The sequence below is a fragment of the Manis javanica genome, chromosome 3, assembly GCF_040802235.1.
Source record: "Manis javanica isolate MJ-LG chromosome 3, MJ_LKY, whole genome shotgun sequence".
Classification (NCBI taxonomy): Eukaryota; Metazoa; Chordata; class Mammalia; order Pholidota; family Manidae; genus Manis; species Manis javanica.
In genome coordinates this window covers 79077893-79097601 of record NC_133158.1, presented here as the reverse complement: position 1 = coordinate 79097601, position 19709 = coordinate 79077893, and the positions used below count along the sequence as shown (strand labels likewise).

The following is a 19709-nucleotide window of genomic DNA, read 5'->3' as shown; positions in this document are numbered from 1 at the left end:
TAAAAAGGCAGATTCTGAGTCATGATAACATTTAAGATATCATCAGTAATAGAAAAATCAAGCTATAGGTAACTGGAAAGCTAAGGTGTAAAGACCAAGTGTTAGAATGAAGTTGAGAAAGTCTTGGAACATTCAGAGGTGACCCAGATGTGACAAGTGAAAATTGTTAAGAAAAAAGAACTTTATAGTTCTTTGTAGCTTTATCACAACTGAATTTCATTTCAATAGCATGAAATAGAAATTACAGATGTAGGGAAAATTCAGATCTGGAAAAGACCACAGAAACCCTATTTTACAAAAGAGGAAAATGAGGCCCTGAGACCACCAAAGACTTGCCCAGTGTCACACAGCTGAAGGTAATGTAGGACTGAACTTGAGATTTGGAACTCCCGTTTTTTAGCTCAATAGTCTTTACTTTCTTGTGCTTTTTTTTTTTTACTGTATAGTCATTGGAGTTGTACCAGAAGAGAGTGAGGTGGCATGGGTTTTGAAAAGAGCTCTCTCTGCCCATGAGAAGTGAATGATTGGGTAGAAGGTGGACAGTGGCTACCTGATATGCATGTTGGTCATGGAAACTTGTACTCAAAGTTTTAAGGGCTTTTCCAACTCTGATTTTAATGGGGTAGATAATTTTCCTCATACTTATAATCACATAATTATTTGTTCTCCTTATTGACAAAAATTATTGTTCAGTCTCATTCCTGCATGTTTCACCCACTCTAGTTTTTTCTCAGAAACCTGTTTTCCCTTTGAGAACACCTGTTCCAAAGTTGCATAAATAATGCAGTGTGACCAAAAACCTGGCCAAGACTCCAATCTTCACCACTTGGAATGATGAGTAATCACTGTATACCCTTAACTAATTTAACCAGTGTCCCACAACTGATGATATTCCCCTACTGCACAAATAAAAATTAGTTACATAGTTAGCAAAAGGGTGATCCATGGCAATAAACTCAGTCAGCTTTCCTATCCTTCAACAAGGACTTAGAATGGTAAAAGTTTTGGTCAGTCCATAACCCAAAAGGAGTAAGTGGTTTTTAAAGTGGACTGTCCAACATTTCTTTACTGTGCAACTATATAGTCTATTCTCAGCTTAAGAATGTATAGATTTGGAGAGGATTAAAGATGGTGGTGTGAGAGGTGAGACAGAGGCCTCCTCCTAAAACCACATATGATACAAAAATATAATTGATACAAATAATCCTAAAAGAGCAACAGGAGAGAAGGCTGAGCCAGACTGCATACACCTGGAGAAAACAACAGACCTTACGGAACAGGGTAATGTACCAAAACCATGACCCAGCAGGACCCAAGCCCTTCCCCCACCCCAGCTCACCAGTGGGAGGAAGAGAAACGGAGCAGGGAGGGAGTGGAGCCTGGGACTGCAACTAGTTCTGGGAGCACAAACCTACATTGCATGGTGCTCTGGTGATTATGGGGGCTGGAAAGCAAGACAGGCAGAATACCTGGAGAGACTGAGATTCCAGCCACTTGTGGAAAACGGATCGATATCTGGCTGCTCTGAGACAAAAGAAAGGCGAGCAGTCTGAGAGACTTCCAAACAGCGAGAAGGCTGCTAAAGGGGCAAGGATTGCACAGAGCTTATGGCTCAGGAGAAAGGACAGGTAGACAAAATTCTCTGGGTGCACTCTGCCCGGCAGGTTGGAAACTTTCATGATCTTCAGGTGCTGCAGCCCCCTGGCTGGCTACACAGCTCTAAGGTCCCCCACCATGATATGCAGCCTGCTGCACCTTCCTCCCGGCCAGCCCACACCTGGCTCGCAGACTGGCAAATGCTGCCCTGGCATCAGGCCAGGCAGAGGGAAGCCCCGCCTACACCAGCTACAAACACAGAGCATAGAGGCTGATACCTGTGTGCTCGGCCCACTGGTTCTGGCAGTGGAGACAGGCATAGCAGCCAGGAACCAAGAAACAGCTCTTTCCTCCAGGCACCAACACAGCTCTGCTGCAAACCTGACATTGCTCCAGGGGCTGAGCAGCTCCAGACAGGAAAGCTTCTGGGCACTACAGGGCACCACATACAAATATGAAATGTCAAAGGAACTTGGTTCAAAGCAAAATCATACATACACCAGAAAAACTATCAAATGTAACCAATCTCATGAATCTTCCTGAAAGAGATTTCAAAATAAAAATCATAACCATGCTCATGGATGTATAGAAAAATATTCAAGAACTCAGGAATGAATTTCAGCCAGAGATCCAATCATTACGGAACACAGTATCAGAAATGAAACATACAGTAGAAGGTTTTAAAAGCAGATTAGATATGGTGGAGAAGATGATAAATGAAATAGAAATCAGAGAAGAGAAATACAAAGTAGCTGAGGCACAGACAGAAAAAGGATCTCTAAGAAAGAAAGAATATTGAGAGAACTGTGTGACCAATCCAAACAGCACAACATTCATATTATAGGGGTACCAGAAGAAGGAGAGAGAAAAAAAGGGATATAAAGTGTCTTTGAGGAGGTAATTGCTGAAAACTTTCCCAATCTGGGAAACAGATAGTCTCTCAGGCCATGGAGGTGCACAGATCTTCCAATGCAAGGGACCCAAGGAAGACAACACCAGGACATATAATAAATAAAAAGACATAGATCAAGGATAAGGACCAACTATTAAAAGTAGCCAGAGAGAGAAATAAGATCACAAACAAAGGAAAGCCCATCAGGCTATCATCAGAATTCTCAGCAGAAACCTTACAGGCCAGGAGGGAGTGGCACGATATATTTAATGCAATGAAGAAGGGTCACAAACCAAGAATACTTTATCCAGCAAGATTATCATTTAAATTTAGAGGAGGGATTAAACAATTTCCAGATAAGCAAAAGCTGAGATAATTTACCTCCCACAAACCATCTCTACGGTGTATTTTGGAGGGACTGCTATAGATGGAAGTTTTCCTAAGATTGAATAGCTCTCACCAGAGATAATAAAACCACAGCAAAGAAAGTAGAGCAGTTAATTACTAAGCAAATACAAAATTAAATCAACTATACCCAAAGTCAGTCAAGGGATAGACAAAGAGTACTGAATATGATACCTAATATATAAAGATTGGAGGAGAAAGAAAAAGGAGAAAAGAAAAGAACCTTTAGATTGTGTTTGTAGTAGCCTACTGAGTTAAGTTTAGACTCTTAGATAGAAAGGAACCTTGAACTTGTGGTAACCATGAATCTAAAGCCTGCAATGGCAATAAGTACATGCCTACCAATAATCACCCTAAATGTAAAGGGTCCGAATGCACCAATCAAAAGACATAGAGTCACTGAATGGATAAAAAAACAAGACCCATCTCTGTGCTGCCTACAAGAAACTCACTTTAAACCCAAGAACATACACAGACTAAAAATGAAGGGATGGAAAAAGATATTTCATACAACTACTAGGGAGAAAAAAGCAGGAGTTGCAGTACTTGAAGCAGACAAAATAGACTTCAAAGAAAGTCACAAGAGACAAAGAAGGACATTACATAATGATAAAGGGGTCAATCCAACAAGAACATATAACCATTATAAATATCCATGCACCCAACACAGAAGCACCTACGTGTGTGAAACAAATACTAACAGATTTAAAAGGGGAAATAGAATGCAGTGCATTCATTCTAGGAGACTTCAACACTCCACTCACTCCAAAGGACAGATCAACCAGACAGGAAATAAGAAAGGGCACAGGGACATTGAACAACACATTAGAACAGATGGAACTAACAGACATCTACAGAATTCTACACCCAAAAGCAGCAGGATACACATTCTTCTCAAATGCACATGGAACATTTTCAAGAACAGGTCATATATTAGGCCACCGAAAGAGCCTCGGTAACTTCAAAAAGATTGAAATTGTACCAACCCATTTCTCAGACCACAAAAGTATGAAACTAGAAAACAATTATGAAAAGAAAATGAAATCCCAGAAAAACATGGAAGCTGAACAGCATGCTCCTAAATAACCAATGGATCAATGACCAAATAAAAACAGAGATCAAGCAATATATGGAGACAAATGAGAACAATAATTCAACACCACAAAATCTGTGGGATGCAGCCAAGGCCATGCTAAGAGGAAAGTATACTGCAATACAGTCCTACCTCAGGAAAGTCTAAACTCACAATTAACCAAACTAGAAAAAGAAGAACAAATGAGGCTCAAAGTCATAGAAGGAGAGACATAATAAAGACTAGAGCAGAAATAAATAATATCAAAAAGAATAAAAGAATAGAAAAAAAATCAATAAAAGCAAGAGCTGGTTCTTTGAGAAAATAAGCAAAATAGATAAACCCCTAGTCAAAATTATCAAGAATAAAAGAGTCTTCACACATAAACAGAATCTGAAATGAGAAAAGAAAAATCACTACGGAAACCACAGAAATACAAAGAATTATTAGAGAACACTATGAAAAATTACATGCTAACAAACTGAATAACCTAGAAGAAATTAACAACTTTCTAGAAAAATACAACCTTCCAAGGATAACCCAGAAAGAAACAGCAGATCTGAACAGACCAATTACCAGCAATGAAATTGAATTGGTAATCAAAAAACTATCTAAGAACAAAATCCCTGGACCCAATGGCTTCTCCACTGCATTTTATCAAACATTTAGTGAAGACTTAATATTCATCCTCCTTAATGTTTTCCAAAAAGTAGAAGAAGAGGGTATATTTCCAAACTCATTCTATGAGGCCAGCATCACTGTAATACCAAAACCAGGCAAAGAATCCACAAAAAAAACAAAATTACAGACCAATATCCCTAATGAACATAGATGAAAAATACTCAACAAAATATTAGCAAACCGAACACAAAAATGTATCAAAAAGATCGTCCACCATGATCAAGTAGGATTTATCCCACGGATGCAAGGATGATACAACATTAGAAAATTCACCACATCAACAAAAAGAGGACAAAAACCATGTGATGATCTCCATAGATGCTGAAAAAGCATTTGACAAGATTCAACATCTATTCAAGATAAAAAATCTCAACAAAATGGGTATAGAGGGCAAGTACCTCAGCATAATAAAGGCCATAAATGAAAAACCCAGAGCCAACATCATATTTAACAGTGAGAAGCTGAAAGCCTTTCTTTTAAGATTGGGAATAAGACAAGGATGCTCATTCTCCCCACTTTTATTCAACATAGCACTGGAGGTCCTAGTCACGGCAATCAGACAACACGAAGAAATAAAAGGCATCCAGATTGGTAAGGAAGAAGTTAAACTGTCCCTGTTTCCAGATGACATGATATTATACATAAAAAACCGTAAAGAATCCACTCCAAAACTACTACACCTAATGTCTGAATTCAGCAAAGTTGCAGGATACAAAATTAATAAACAGAAATCTGTTGCATTCCTATACACTAACGATGAACTAGCAGAAAGAGTAATCAGAAAAACAATTCCATTCATAGTTTCATCAAAAACAATAAAATACCTAGGAATAAACCTAATCAAAGAAGTGAAAGACCTGTACTCTGAAAACCAGAAGACACTCATGAGAGAAATTAAAGAAGATACCAATAAATGGAAACACATCCTGTGCTCATGGATAGGAAGAATTAATATTGTTAAAATGGCCATCCTGCCTAAAGCAATCTACAGATTCAATGCAATTCCTATCAAAATACCAACAGCATTCTTCAAAGAACTAGACCAAATAGTGCCAAAATTCATATGGAACCAGAAAATACCTCGAATAGCCTTAGCAATCCTGAGAAGAAAGAATAAAGCTGGGGGGATTATGCTCCCCAACGTCAAGCCCTACTACAAAGGCACAATAATCAAGACAATTTGGTACTGGCACAAGAACAGAACAATAGACCAATGGAACAGATAGAGAGCCCAGATATAAACCGAACCTGATATGGTCAATTAATATATGATAAAGAAGCTATGGACATACAATGGGGAAATGACAGCCTGTTCAATAACTGGTGTTGGCAAAACTGGACAGCTACATGCAAGAGAATGAAACTGGATTATTGTTTAACCCCATAGACCAAAGTAAACTTGAAATGGATCAAAGACTTGAATGTAAGTCATGAAACCATAAAACTCTGAGAAGACAACATAGGCAAAAATCTCTTGAATATAAACATGAGCAACTTCTTCCTGAATGCATCTCCTCAAGCAAGGGAAATGAATGCAAATATGAACACATGGGACTACATCAAATTAAAAAGCTTCTGTGTGGCAAAGGACACCATCAACAGAACAAAAAGTCATCCTACAGTGTGGGTGAATATATTTGTAAATGACATATCTGACAAGGAGTTAACATCCAAAATATATAAAGAACTCACACGCCTCAACACCCAAAAAGCAAATAACCCAATTAAAAAATGGGCAGAGGATATGAAGAGACAGTTCTCCAGAGAAGAAATTCAGATGGCCAACAGACATGAGAAAATGCTCCACATCGCTGATTATCAGGGAAATACAAATTAAAACCACAATGAGATATCACCTCACAGCAGTTAGGATGGCCAGCATCGAAAAGACTAAGAAGAACAAAGCATGGTGAGGATGTGAAGAAAGGGGAACCCTGCTACACTGCTGGTGGGAATGTAAGCTATTTCAACCAATGTGGAAAACAATATGGAGGTTCCTCAAAAACTAAAAATAGAAATACCATTTGACCCAGGAATTCCACTGCTTGAAATTTACCCAAAGAATACAAGTTCTCAGATTCAAAAAGACATATGCACCCCTATGTTTATCACAGCACTATTTACAATAGCCAATATATGGAAGCAACCTAAGTGTCCATCAGTAGATGAATGGATAAAGAAGAGGTGGTACATATACACAATGGAATACTATTCAGCCATAAGAAAGAAACAAATCCTACCATTTGCAACAACATGGATGGAGCTAGAGGACATTATGCTCAGTGAAATAAGCCAGGTGGAAAAAGACAAGTGCCAAATGATGTTACTCATTTGTGGAGTATAACAACGAAGCAAAACTGAAGGAACAAAATAGCAGCAGACTCACAAACTCCAAGAAGGGACTAGAGGTTACCAAAAGGAAGGTGGGTGAGGAGAGCGGGAGAAGTGGATTGAGAAGTATTATGTTTAGTACACATGGTATGGGGGGTCACGGGGAAGAGAGTGTAGCACAGAGAAGGCACATAGTGAATATGTGGCATCTTACTACACTGATGCACCGTGACTGCAATGGGATATGGGTGTGGACTTGATAATATGGGTAAATTCAGTTACCACATAGTTTTTTCATATGAAATCTTCATAAGAATGTATATCATTAATACCTTAATTTTAAAAATAAATAATTTTAAAAATTAAAAAATAAAAATACAGAAACTGTAAAAAATAATAAGAATGTATAGATTTGCATTACAATATGAAATTAATGAGATGTGAACTTGATTAGACATGTATTTGCCCACTGATAATGTCTGTGTGAATTGAAAATCTCTGCCTCATGCTCTATTCTGAATGTAAAATTATCTCAGCCCATCCGATCTCTATCTACTTGTTCAGCTGGTCCATATTTTTCCACTACAATTTAGAAGGTATTTTCCCAGCCATCAACATTTTTAGACTATGCTTAACTGTCATTTTTTATAATCAGGAATTTCCAGAAAACAAGTAATTTAGTCTCATATGCCCCAAGTACCCCCCTTCTACATTGGAGACCATCGTAGCTCCATGTGGTCACATTGAAGACCATCTCTGTAAATTAAAACTGAGTTTTAAAATTTCCATCCTGCAGTCCTGTGGGAAGGTTTCCAATATCCTCACTTCCACTGATCCTGGATTGATGTTGGGAGGTGAGGTGAGGGAGAACATGGTGGTAGGGTTTCCCATATTATGGTAATTCAGCAAAGCAGTGAAGGACTGACTCTTTTTTGAAAACATAAAGGAAACTGAGAGCCCCACAAGGGAGAATCCATGTTACAGGACTAGAGAAGCTGAATACATAATTGCCCAGAACCAACATAAAAATAAAACCTGAGACTCATGTCTCCTATCTCCTGTGTCAGTTCTTCTTCTACTAACCCATTCTACCTCTTCTGAAAAGTCAAGCTAGGCTCTAGTTCCTTTCCATGGCTGACTGGACAGGGACATCAGGTAGTGTATCTTACATGTATTTGCCTCTTTCTCCCAAGAGGAAGACCCCCGGCAATGTCAAACTTCTCCCGTAAAGTGTTAGATAGGAAAATATTTTAGGCTTTCCCAGCCATACAGTCTCTACAGCAACTATTCAAGTCTATTATTCTAATGTAAAAGCAGCTACCACCAAACAGGAATGAATGAGCATGGCTGTGCTCCAATAAAACTTTATTTGTGGTCACTGAATTTCAATTTTATCTTTTTCACATGCATGTCATAAAAAATTATTCTAATTTTTATTTTTTCCATTTAAAAATACAAAAATCACTCCTGCAGGCTATACAAAAACAGATTGTGGACCAGTTTTAGCCCACTGGCCCAAGGTTTGCTAACCCCTGCCCCAGGGGAATAAATAATGAGATGTGAGGATGACTATAGGTGTTAAAACATGAAGAAAGCCAGGGGAAGCTATGGGTAGGTATGCGTCTGCAGGGAGAGTCAGCAGATGTCGCGACCTCTGTTTTAGGTAATCTTGGTTGGGACTCTGTCAATTTCCAGGTTGGTTATTTACTCTCTTACAGTTTATAAAAGGTAGGTTTTAACTGGCCTTAGAGAAGAAAAGCAGAAGTAAGAAGAGGACATGTGGCTTAGAGTTTGCCGTAAAATATGCAGCACCAAGAGAACATTTTATGAGGAGTGGCAGCTGGTGGGTTTCGTTATCAGTGAATCACTGTGAAGTCTGTCTCAGGCAGGGAGGAGGCCATATTCCTCTTCAGCAGAAACCAGTCCTGACATCGTAAGGCTCTCACAGAGTATGTCTGCTGCCACACTGAAAGAACCCATAAAAATCTCTTTCTATGACCTAAAAGCTGTATTGATAAACTTTAAATTAAAATCCCATAAACTCAAAACCATAGAGGATCATTTTTTAAAACAGTATGAATAATTTACATGCAGTCGAATACAGCTTTGTTGTCAGCTCACCTGTAACAATTGCATAAATGGTAGTGTGGTTTTTATAAGAAAGGGTAATTAATTATCATGCTGATGATAATATAATTACTGTTTTTTGAGCAGCTGCTCTCTGCTGCTGTGTAACATACATCATCTCATTGATTCCCACAGCAGCCCTACAAGGTAGGTATTAGTCTCCTCCTGAAGATGAAATTGAGGCCCAGTCGCACACGCACAAAGTAGTAGGACCACATCTCTAACTCCCTGAAATAAAAGTTCATGCTATTTCCACTGTACTATTAGCATGATGAGAAATGGTCCAAAAAAACAGAATTTGGACAGACTACCCTCAACTATATTGCTAGCTATCATTGATGTTAGTTTTATTTTGTATGGTTATTATACAGTAATAGAATGATTTCAGCCCCATAAAACCTTGAAAAATCAAACCAATTGTGTCTTTTAACATTTCTGGTTTGTGTGTGCATTAATTGCTCCCAGTTTCTAGGCAGGCTGCAGCCTTGAACTATTCACTGTCTGAACTTGCCCTCAAAGACTTCTTCCTCCCCCCCCCCTCTATCAAGTGACAACCAATGAAAAACCCACAAGCCCGGCAGCTGCAGCTCTGGAAAGCTTCCATCAAAACTGTCATTCCCACATCCCCTTTGAAAATCACGGTTTTTAGAGCTTGCTGTTATCTTCTTGAAGGTCATGACTAGTGCTTGTAACGTTGTAAAACTTCTACACATGCTGTCTGCAAGACCCAAATTCCTTAACTTGAGCTCTGTGCTAACGTACCTACACCAAGATATTTACTGCCCCTCAACTGTTCTATCCTAAATTCTTGCCTTGTAACCTGGAAAGCAAATATTATAGGAGCATTTTAAGTAGTATGAAAACTGGAAAGCTTAATGAATTTCAGGAAGTGTCTTTTTGACAGAGCAGAATTGAATAAAAATCCCTACTATATTGGGAATAAAAGGTAACTCGGCCCTGTTCTTGTCCCTCTAAGTTTTATTCCTTCCATGAGTTGTTTTTAGGAGTCAGAGGTCAGGTATCCAATTTATACCTGGCTCAGAGGAAACAATTTCATTTCTCCTAAATGTGGAAATGTAGTACAAAAGTGGCTGTTTTATGTATGACTGAGTGATACCAAAATCCCATTTTTAGCAGCCTTTTTCTATGTGAATCATGTTATTTAACCCAGATTTCTTTGAAACCACAACCAGACATACAGTATGGATATTTGATTGAAGAAATATGGTTGCTATTGTTCACCCTGCCATGCTTTATTTTGCCTACATTAATGACCCATTAATACACTTAAAAAAAGTGAATTTGCATTATCATCCATTGAAATTGGCAAGACTAGATGCGGTGATTACAAACACAAGACTCCATGAAGAGATGATTTCCTAATCTGTGTATGTCACAACATTGATTTTTCTAGACTATCCCACAAGTATGTCCAGAAATTCAGAGGGTAAAAAAGCTGTAGCCAGGAGACAAGTTATGTGCTAATGCACCACTTATTGTCTGGAGAAAATAAATGCTCATGGCAGCAGTTGGAAGTTATTTGGTCTGTACTTGTTTACAAGTGCAGGCTCTAAAATGTTACCATTCTGATTATGTCCAGACATAATGGAAAGAATTCACTAGCATCTTCACACTTGCTTTAGTAAGGAATGGTAAATCAACATTGATTAAAAGGTTGTCATTTAGTTCCAGTAACCCCAAAACATTCTTTCTGTTACCAGATTCTTTCTGTTGGAGAAAATGATTTGAAGCCTCAAATCCCATCTGAATTGATTGCTCTTGGTCACTTACATATTTCCTTATCAGGAAAACAGAGCAGACACATTTTTTTAAATCTCATGGAAAATATCTACTATTTAGGTAAGACAGTGAGCTCAGATTTATGTTGGGGAAACTCTCATAATTCAAAAGAGACTTTCTTGAAATAATGTTGATAAAGAATATCAGTGTTAGTTTGCCTAATGGGAAGGAGAGGCATGCTTTATAAGTCAAGACTTTCTGTTAAATAAACAGCCTCAGGAGAATGTCCACTCTCATCAGTACACAGTATATACATACAAATATATCTGTTTAAGGTATTTTTTCCCCCAGAGTAGGTATTTCAGTGACTGCAATTTTTTACTTTCCCATTTTAGTAGTTTGACTATCAAAAAAGAACTTGGATGTCAAGAAAGGCCATCTTCATATATTTCTTCAGTAAAATGATGGTTTGTCTTTCTTCATAGAGCTCTAAGGCCTACTTATTTTACTTTTTAGGGGTTGATCTGATATAATAAATGTATATTCATAATGACTATCCAAATTATTTGTGTTTCAAGTCAGTGCTTTTCAAGGTGACTAGACAGTGATTTGACAGTGAAATCCATGGACATTTTTAAATCCCTTACACCAAATGTATTGAAAAAAATAGATTCATAAATTATTGAATATTCTGTAAGCCTCTTTTCCTTAAATTTTAAATGAAGAGGCATTCACATGAGCCTTATACTGCCCTCTGTTCCCGATAATCCAAATGCCTTGACTTTTTTCATCCCACCAAACTGGTAAAAGAAATTGAGCCACAAAGGAGGCAGAAATTTATTCCATTTGGTTAAGGGAGTATTTCTTGATTGCCTTGAAATTGTTTCATTATGTGTTTGTTTGTTTGTTTGTTTATGTAGATCATTGTCATACTAGCTTTTGGATAAAATATTTTGTATCATCATTCCTTTTTTCTTCATTTTAGTATTTTATTTATTTAATCCATTATATCAAAATATTGTAATTTCAACCTGTAGTCAGTTTAAAATAACTATTAGTGACATATTTCACATTATCTTTCCAGTAATTCTTTGGAATCTGCTGGTTTTTATACTTAGAGAATATCTTCATATAAAGTAGCAACATTTCAAGGGCTCAGTACCACCTGTAACCAAAGGCTGTGCTGTGGAATGGCACAGCTCTAGAACATGATAGTCTGAGCAGTGTGGGAGGATCGTGGACCTTCGCTGCTACCAGCTTCTCTCAGAAAAACAGAACTAAATCTTAGTTTATAGAACTAAATCTAAACAAATCAGAAAATTATTTGTTCTAACACCCTTAAAACCAAATGACAAATCTAAGAGTATTTTCATATGATTAACATTTGTAAAGCCTCAATTACGTTTATGGGACTAAACTAAATTTCTTGAATTTTGGGTAACCAAAAACAAATAAAATGCTAAGGGAAGATCATGACCATATTCTTCAGAATAATTTTTAGTGACTGCTCCTAAATTTTAGGGAAATATTGAGACTTTTCTACAAAAAGCATGCATACCTTTTACTCAGGAGCTAAACATCTATTAATTTCTTAATTGTGCTGAATAAATGTGAATTGGTTGGACATTTTTCTCACTTCATTAGCTAATACAGGATGCAGAGGAATTATGGTATATATTTATGGGAATGACAGCATTGCCCTATTCCTGTCCTGCATATTTAGAACAGTGTACCCAGGAATTAGAATTCCAGATTATATATGGCATCATCCTATTGGAATTCCAGAAAAAGTAACTGGAGGACTGGACTTCCTATGAACAGAGATCTTTAAACAGCACAGCATTATGTTCATTAGCTTTCCTTTCTGCATGAAGCCCAGGGTATCTAAGAAAATCCTACATAGAACTAGGGCAAGGCTGTCAAGCCACCGGTATGTGGGAATAAATTAGAATATAAACATAAGCTAAAATTTTTTGTACCTTCTACATATTTGAACTTCTTGCATCAAAACTAGTCAGTCAAATAATTTCTTATAACCAATTTGCTTTGCTTTTCAAATTAATGGATACTGTGATCGCAAAAGATTGGAAATAACCTAAATGTACTTCTGTAAGGACTGGTTAATACTTTCAAAAACAAAGACTGGAAGGTCTTTATGTATTGAGATGGGAAGATATCCAAGGTGTTTTGCTAAGTCCAAAAAGCTCAGTACAAAACCATCTCTATTGATTGCTACCATTTGCATATTAGAAAAGGAGGAAAGGATGTACATATACAGATTTGCTGGCATGTGTATAAAAATGTCTCTGAAAAGATACACATGCACACAGAATTGTTTGCCTAAGGAGATAAGAATTTGGTGTTAGGGTAATAAACATCATTAATTTCAGTGTGAATAGATGCTTTAAAAAAATTCCTAAATCTAATACTTACAGAAGAAAATAAGAAATTGTACTTTGCATCCCAGTTTTATTGCTACAGAAACTACTATCCAATAATGATAATTCCTCAAACACAGAGACAGTCCCAGACCATTCACTGTAATAAGGAAAACCACTATGCATTTTATCTGATTTCACTTTCTCTGATTCACTTATTAACTTGACCTCAAAAAACCGATCAGTATTTGTCTTAAATGTTCTTGGTCACAGGAATATCTACTATGAATGAATACAAGAATCACCTGCTACAGGTACTAAAGAGTTAAAAAGTATAAAGCTGATTTCAGTGGAGTTCTACCAAAATACCAGTTCAGTTTAATACTCCCTAGAAAGAAGAAGGGTAAAACTTATTTCAGATTAGATAGTGTACAATTCAGTATTCTTACAATATGTGCAATACCAGGAGTATCTTAGGAAAGTCCGAAACCAAATAAGATATAGGGAATTTTTAGGAATCCAGTGGAATCTAGAAGAGCATCCACCCTGGACTTGATATTTTAATATATCACTAATATATTTTTTTTCAGTCAAGGTCTCAAGCTTCACTTCAACAGGAATACTAAATGGCACATACTAATTTTTTCCCCTTATGGTTCTCTTTGTAGTTAACAACTTTCTCTGTCAGTCCACATGCATCTTATAAATGGATAAGATAGATAAAATCATTCCAAACTGAATGAATACTCCCTTTTTCTTCATGCATGTGCTAAAGTCAATGAGAAGTACATACCCAAGACAAACTCTGGAACAGGTAACCCTTTCTTACCTCTTACAACATAAAATTCAACAAAGAGAAACTCTTCTCTTTCAGCTTATTTGCATATTTCATGGTTCTCCCATGTAACTCCCTCCTTTAAAAAAAAAGATAATTATTATTCAAATAAAGATGACTCATCCAGCCCATAAATAGTACAGAAAATTCTCTCTTCTGAGAATTATTTGCATCATTCCACTTCATAATACTGCATTTTTATAAGGAAGAGTACACAGATGTGATAGTGGTCTTGGAAACAACTTGAGTAGTGTTAAGAAACATCTGCACATTTTTCCAGCAGCCTGAGTAACTAAGTAGTGATTTGTACAGCCTTCTCTGCATCTATTCTTTCCCCCCTTACTTTTTCCAGCACATCTAAATGATTAATAAACTGAACACTCTTTACTTGCATTCTGACAACCCTGGGGACTGTGAGGGTTGACAATACACACTTCACCCCACGTTGTTATCATAAAAGACCTTATTGGATGCCCTATATCTGGGGGGCTGTGACATTTTGAGATGTTGGTGCTGGGAGCTGTATGGGACTCTTCCTGTCATAGTCAAGTTGGTATTTTTTCAGTTCATAGAGGCAGTGGCTGGGTAGGTGTCCCCTCAAGTCTGGATTAGGCACTTAAAGAAGTGATATCTTTGTCTTAGGGAGGAGAGTATAGTCTATCTTAAAAAGTAAAAAGGCAGTTTTAATCCTATTTCAACCATTCTGCTGTGAATTTTGCTGAAAGATCTGTCCTAAAGCATGTCTCTACTGCCAGATCCCAAGTTGCACAGTTACCAAAGCTGACTGTGTATGACCTGTTACATTTTCCGTAGACGGTTGGATGTGATCACAGAGGGCTGATTGCCAAGGTTTTATTTCAACTCAGTTGTAACTAAATGCAAGAAATCACTTACTGACACCTTTATTCTGTCTGCCCCACCCTAAATCACCATTTTGGGGGGAAATTTAAGGATCTGCAAAACGGCTTGCCTGTGTTCCAAGTTAATTTTGAGAATGGCTTTTTATGTCTGGTTTATAGTCTCTTTAGAAAAACAAAATTATGATGGAAATACTGTTACATCCTAAACTGTAGCAAATGAGCTGTTCCTAAAGATAAATGTACCTTCACGTCTGTGAAACTAAATATTTACTTACCAGATGATTTAGTGTATCTTTGTTCCTTTCCACACTGAGCTTTTTCTTTCTTTGCATCCCTTCATCTTTAAGCTACTTTTTTGTAGCCTTGTTATATCAGTGTTTTGTGATGTTACAAAAAGGCCGAGTGTGAGGTCAAATTTTCCATTACATACCTCAACAGGAATGCCAGGGAACCTAGCCAAACTAAGTCTACAAAAAATAAAAATTACAGGAAAGATGATTCATTAATCAACAATTGCCGTACCAAAAAAATAGAATGAGTTGTATGTATTTGGTTTGAGGAGTGGAGAATGAGTACAGACAGGCCAGCTTTGAAGTATGTCATATCTATATAGCATAGTTTTAGATCTACTAGGGATCTTTTGACTGTAAAATTCAAGGGAAGAAATAACTCATATTGTGCCTTTCTTTCTCTCAACTTTTTCTTCTTTCAAAGTGAAAGTCTATCATATGCTGACCCCAGCTACAATCTGACTTAACAATTAATGGCATGTGAAAGGTGCACTGGAAAGGCACAGCCCGCAGCTCCGGAATGGTGAGGCGAGGGGCCATGCCTGCCTCCCTGCTCTCTGTCACGCGGTCTTTGTCACTCTCTCTTCCTCTCATATAGGTGCCCTTCTGCATCCCTTTCTCTTTCTTGCCATAAATGCAGAATCCTGGTTCCTCCCAAAGCATTGTCAGATGAATAGAAATGCTAAACTTTTGTCTTTGAAGTTAAATATTAAAGTTGCTGCAAAGGGCAAAAATTACAGCATTGAAGGTAAAAAATTATCACTGAAATTAAAAAGAGAGCCCAAGCTCCTAAACAATTACCTGGGCACAGAACTTAGTACCACGAATGTCAAGTTTAATGTGAAGCTTCACTAGTTTGTATTCTAGTGATAAAACAAGCCAGTAATAAATAGTTGGCTCTGTGACCAGCTTATAGTATATATACCATGACTCTGTTATCTAATGTTTTATTAGCTGGCCCATAAGTACTATCATACAATAAAATGTTCAAAACAGTGACCCAGAGTACAAGATCCTTATTCACCTTCTGACTCATCAAAAAAAGATACTGCTTAAGTCCTATATCATGTTACTAAGTGTATTTTATTTTAATTCTTTGAAAGTTGGCACTCCTTTTGTAATCCCGACACTATTAACCAGAATATGTAGTTAATCAAAACAATTCCAACCATGTTAGATGATATTGAATTTACTGAAGATTTTTGTTGCTGTTTATGGAGAACATGAGGGGGAAATGGAGAACAGAATTTTTTTTTTCCCCCTTTGGCCAAGAAGCTGATAACCAAATTGTTATTACCATTTCATCCCCACAAAGGGACAGCAACATGAGAAATAAGCTTTTTAAAGTTCCTAGTAATTGAGTGTTTCTTGTGAGAAGCCAGGACAGTTCAAGAAAAGAAATGGATTGAAAAAGAAGACGAAAGCCAAAGTTCCCAGACCTTGACAACTAGGGCAAATGTAACAAGTTCACATTAATTGTGGAAAAATGTGAAGTCCTGCACTTAGAAGAAAATTCGACTGCATGAACAGAACTAGTGAGACAAGGACCTGTGCTGGTCAGACCCTTCTGTGCTCATCTCTCCTCACCGCCATCCGGGGGCCACTGACAGGCCACCCAGCAGACAATGTTTATAAAGTAATATTGCTGGAGGCAAACATTCTAGGTCTCAGATGGAATCCCAAAGCTCAGAAAGGCTTCTTCCAAGCATTTTCAATAGCCCATTCTTTACCCCTTCCTACCTTGTATGCACTCTACCCTCTGAATATACATATACTCACACCGAGGCGGGTGGAGAGCGGTGGGAAGACACATGCAGAAAACCACATCCAGTAAGTTGTCTTCCCACTAAAAGATTTTGTCTTTTCAAGATCATGCTGCATTTGTTCTTTTCCACTATATTAAAAATTTGTTCCCTTGGTTTTTAAATCTCATTTTGTTCAGTCTTACAGCAGCCTATCAATCTCTAATTTCTCCTTTCTCCCATCCATACTCTTACTTCTTTATTATTACTACTCATGCAAGCCAGTAGATGTTTCTAATATCATATATGCTATGGGAGATGGGGTCCCCTCAATCCCATCATGCTTCCAGACCCCATTACTTCCAACCATCTAACCATCCATCCAGATGATCTATCCACCTGTCCATCCATTTGAGTCAATAAAGACTTTGAGACTTGAGAAATTTACATTCCTGAAGCTAATTGTGATATGCTGGCTTTAATGAACTCTTTTCCTGCTTTGCAAGACTTTGAAAAAGAATGTGCTTTAGAACAAGATAATTTGAGTTGAAATCCTGTGACCTTGACAAGTTATTTGCTTCATGTATTCATTTAACAAATATTGATTGAGCATCTTCTATGAGCCAGGTATTGTGGATGCATACAGTTGTTTATAAGACAGATATGTTCTTTCACCTCATCAAGTTTATACTCCAACTGGGGAAGCCAAAGGAGAACAAACACTTAAATACATATTTCAACTGTAGTAAATATAAAGAAGAAACACTGGGGGAATCTGAGTCAAAGGAGCAGAGAAGGCTATTTTGTGAAATAATATTTAAGCTAAGGCTCAAATAATAAGTAGGAGTTAGCCAAGCAAAGAGGGAGTATAAGACCATCACAAGCTGAAGGGAAGTCTGTTCCAAGCCCAAAGTTAGGAAAGAATTTGGTACAAAAGAAGAAGGAGAGAAGACAAGCTAGACTGGATCCCAGTGACTGAGAGGAAAGTGGAAAAATATAGAAGGAGGGAAGCAAAGATTAAGCAGGGCCTTGTTGGCACTGACAAGAATTCTGTCTTTTCAAATAGCAGTGAGTAGCCATTGAAATTTTTTTTGTGGGGGCAAAACATGATCATATTTATGTTTGAATTACTCTGATTATCTCATCACACAGTGGAGGACAGGAGTGGAAAAGGAAACCAGTGAGGCTGATGCTATTCTCCAGGTGAGTCAGTGGAGAAATGGGATGACTTCAAGACAGATTGAGGAGGTAGTTTACAGGACTCAGTAGCTCCCTGGTAGCATTGCAGAAGAGGAAAGTATCACTGATGACTTCCACTTTTCTGACATGAGGTGCTATTTCCTGCCACAAGAGCCTTTGGAGGAGAACCTACCTTGGGGTGGGGAAGTAGATCCCAAGTTCAATTTTGGGCATGTTTGATCTGAGATGCTTGTGATTCATCCAAGTAGAAATGTCATGCAGGTAATTGTAAAAACTGATTTGGAGCTCAGAGGGGTTGTCCAGGCTGGAGATATAAATTGGGTAATAGCTTATAGATGATATTTAAAGCCAAAAGTATGGACAGAATCACCTAGGAAGATTCATGTTTCCAGAATAGGGCCCAGGATGCCTTTCTGAGCCTCACCTATCTCATCTATAACATGGAAGCACTGACCTTTCTGTGCAAGAAGTTTGAGAGGCCTACATACAGCACATACCCCCGTGTCCAGATCATAGTAGGTATTTACATTTGGGAATTGCTATTGTCACTATGTCTGTTAAAATCTTAGCCTCATTCTCTGGATTGAGTTGGCACTGATTGACAGAGAGGAGAGGCAGAAGAGTGAATGAATGCACAAAGATGTAAACACAAGTATACGGGATATGGCTATAAAAAGACACAAACTAGCTTTTATTGTACCAGTGTTTTAGATTTTTTTCCTCATTTTTATTTTCTAGGCAGCCCTCCTTTTGCAAACAAGCTCCTATAGTTCTCCCCTGAAAAATCAGGGGTCTTTATTTTTCTTAAATGGGACTTTTGTACCCAAATGATGTGTGAGGGTGCCACCAGGTTAATCATCTTGGCAGGTTCTTGTCATTTTGTTGCCATGGCCATTGATGGATTTGTTAAGAAATATTCTAGCTGTTCTTTTGGTAACATAATTTTTAGGAAGGCAGAGCCTTTACATTTCCAGACAGCAGCTTGGTTGGGAGTGTGGGGAGACCACAGAGCTGTAACACACTGCACATGTCGACAGGGCCGTCTGGGCTTCTTGGCATCACTAATGATGATAGTGATCCGCTCAGTGGAGGCAGACCCTCCCTGCAGCTGGTGTCCTTTCTGTGTAGGGATGAGGTCATTTGGTGGGGAAGGGGGAAGACCGAGCTGAGGAGGATGAGAGAAGAGAAGGGGAAGAAGCTGTCATGTCTGCATCCTTTGTGGAAAAATAGGAACATATTTGCCACATACTTGGTTTATTATTTTTTTTAAGAAGAGGGGATGGTGAGGAACTGTAGCATGATGACAGCTTGGTTTCCCCCAAAGCTGCATAGTTATCAGTATTCACAGCAACAATCTAATCATATATCCAGGGCACTGATAACCCTATGAACCTAATCTCTAGAATATTTGAAACTGCTCAGAACAGGATATTCCAGCAATTTAGATCCCAGTAACTACTTTAGAGTTGTATAAAAACCTAATTCTAGACAGTCCTCTCTTCCTCCTGCCTGAAATGTGTCTGAAAAATAGAAATTAAGAATTATTACTCCTTTGGCAAT

The 19709-nt window shown here is 37.8% G+C and overlaps 2 protein-coding genes across 10 annotated transcripts in view; one reads left to right on the top strand and one right to left on the bottom strand.

Moving 5' to 3' along the window:
• The window catches only part of CMSS1 (cms1 ribosomal small subunit homolog), a 382078-nt gene that overhangs the window by 233143 nt on the left and 129226 nt on the right, over positions 1–19709 (top strand). The window lies entirely within an intron of this gene.
• Positions 1–19709, bottom strand: part of FILIP1L (filamin A interacting protein 1 like) — a 304769-nt gene that overhangs the window by 223886 nt on the left and 61174 nt on the right. Inside the window, exon 1 of one of the 3 annotated variants that reach the window (XM_036998635.2) lies at positions 14052–19296. The exons of the other annotated variants lie outside the window; for them this stretch is intronic. The gene's annotated coding sequence lies outside the window, so the exon portion shown is untranslated. Of the gene's footprint in view, positions 1–14051; positions 19297–19709 lie in introns of those variants that run through there. 3 annotated transcript variants of the gene reach the window in all.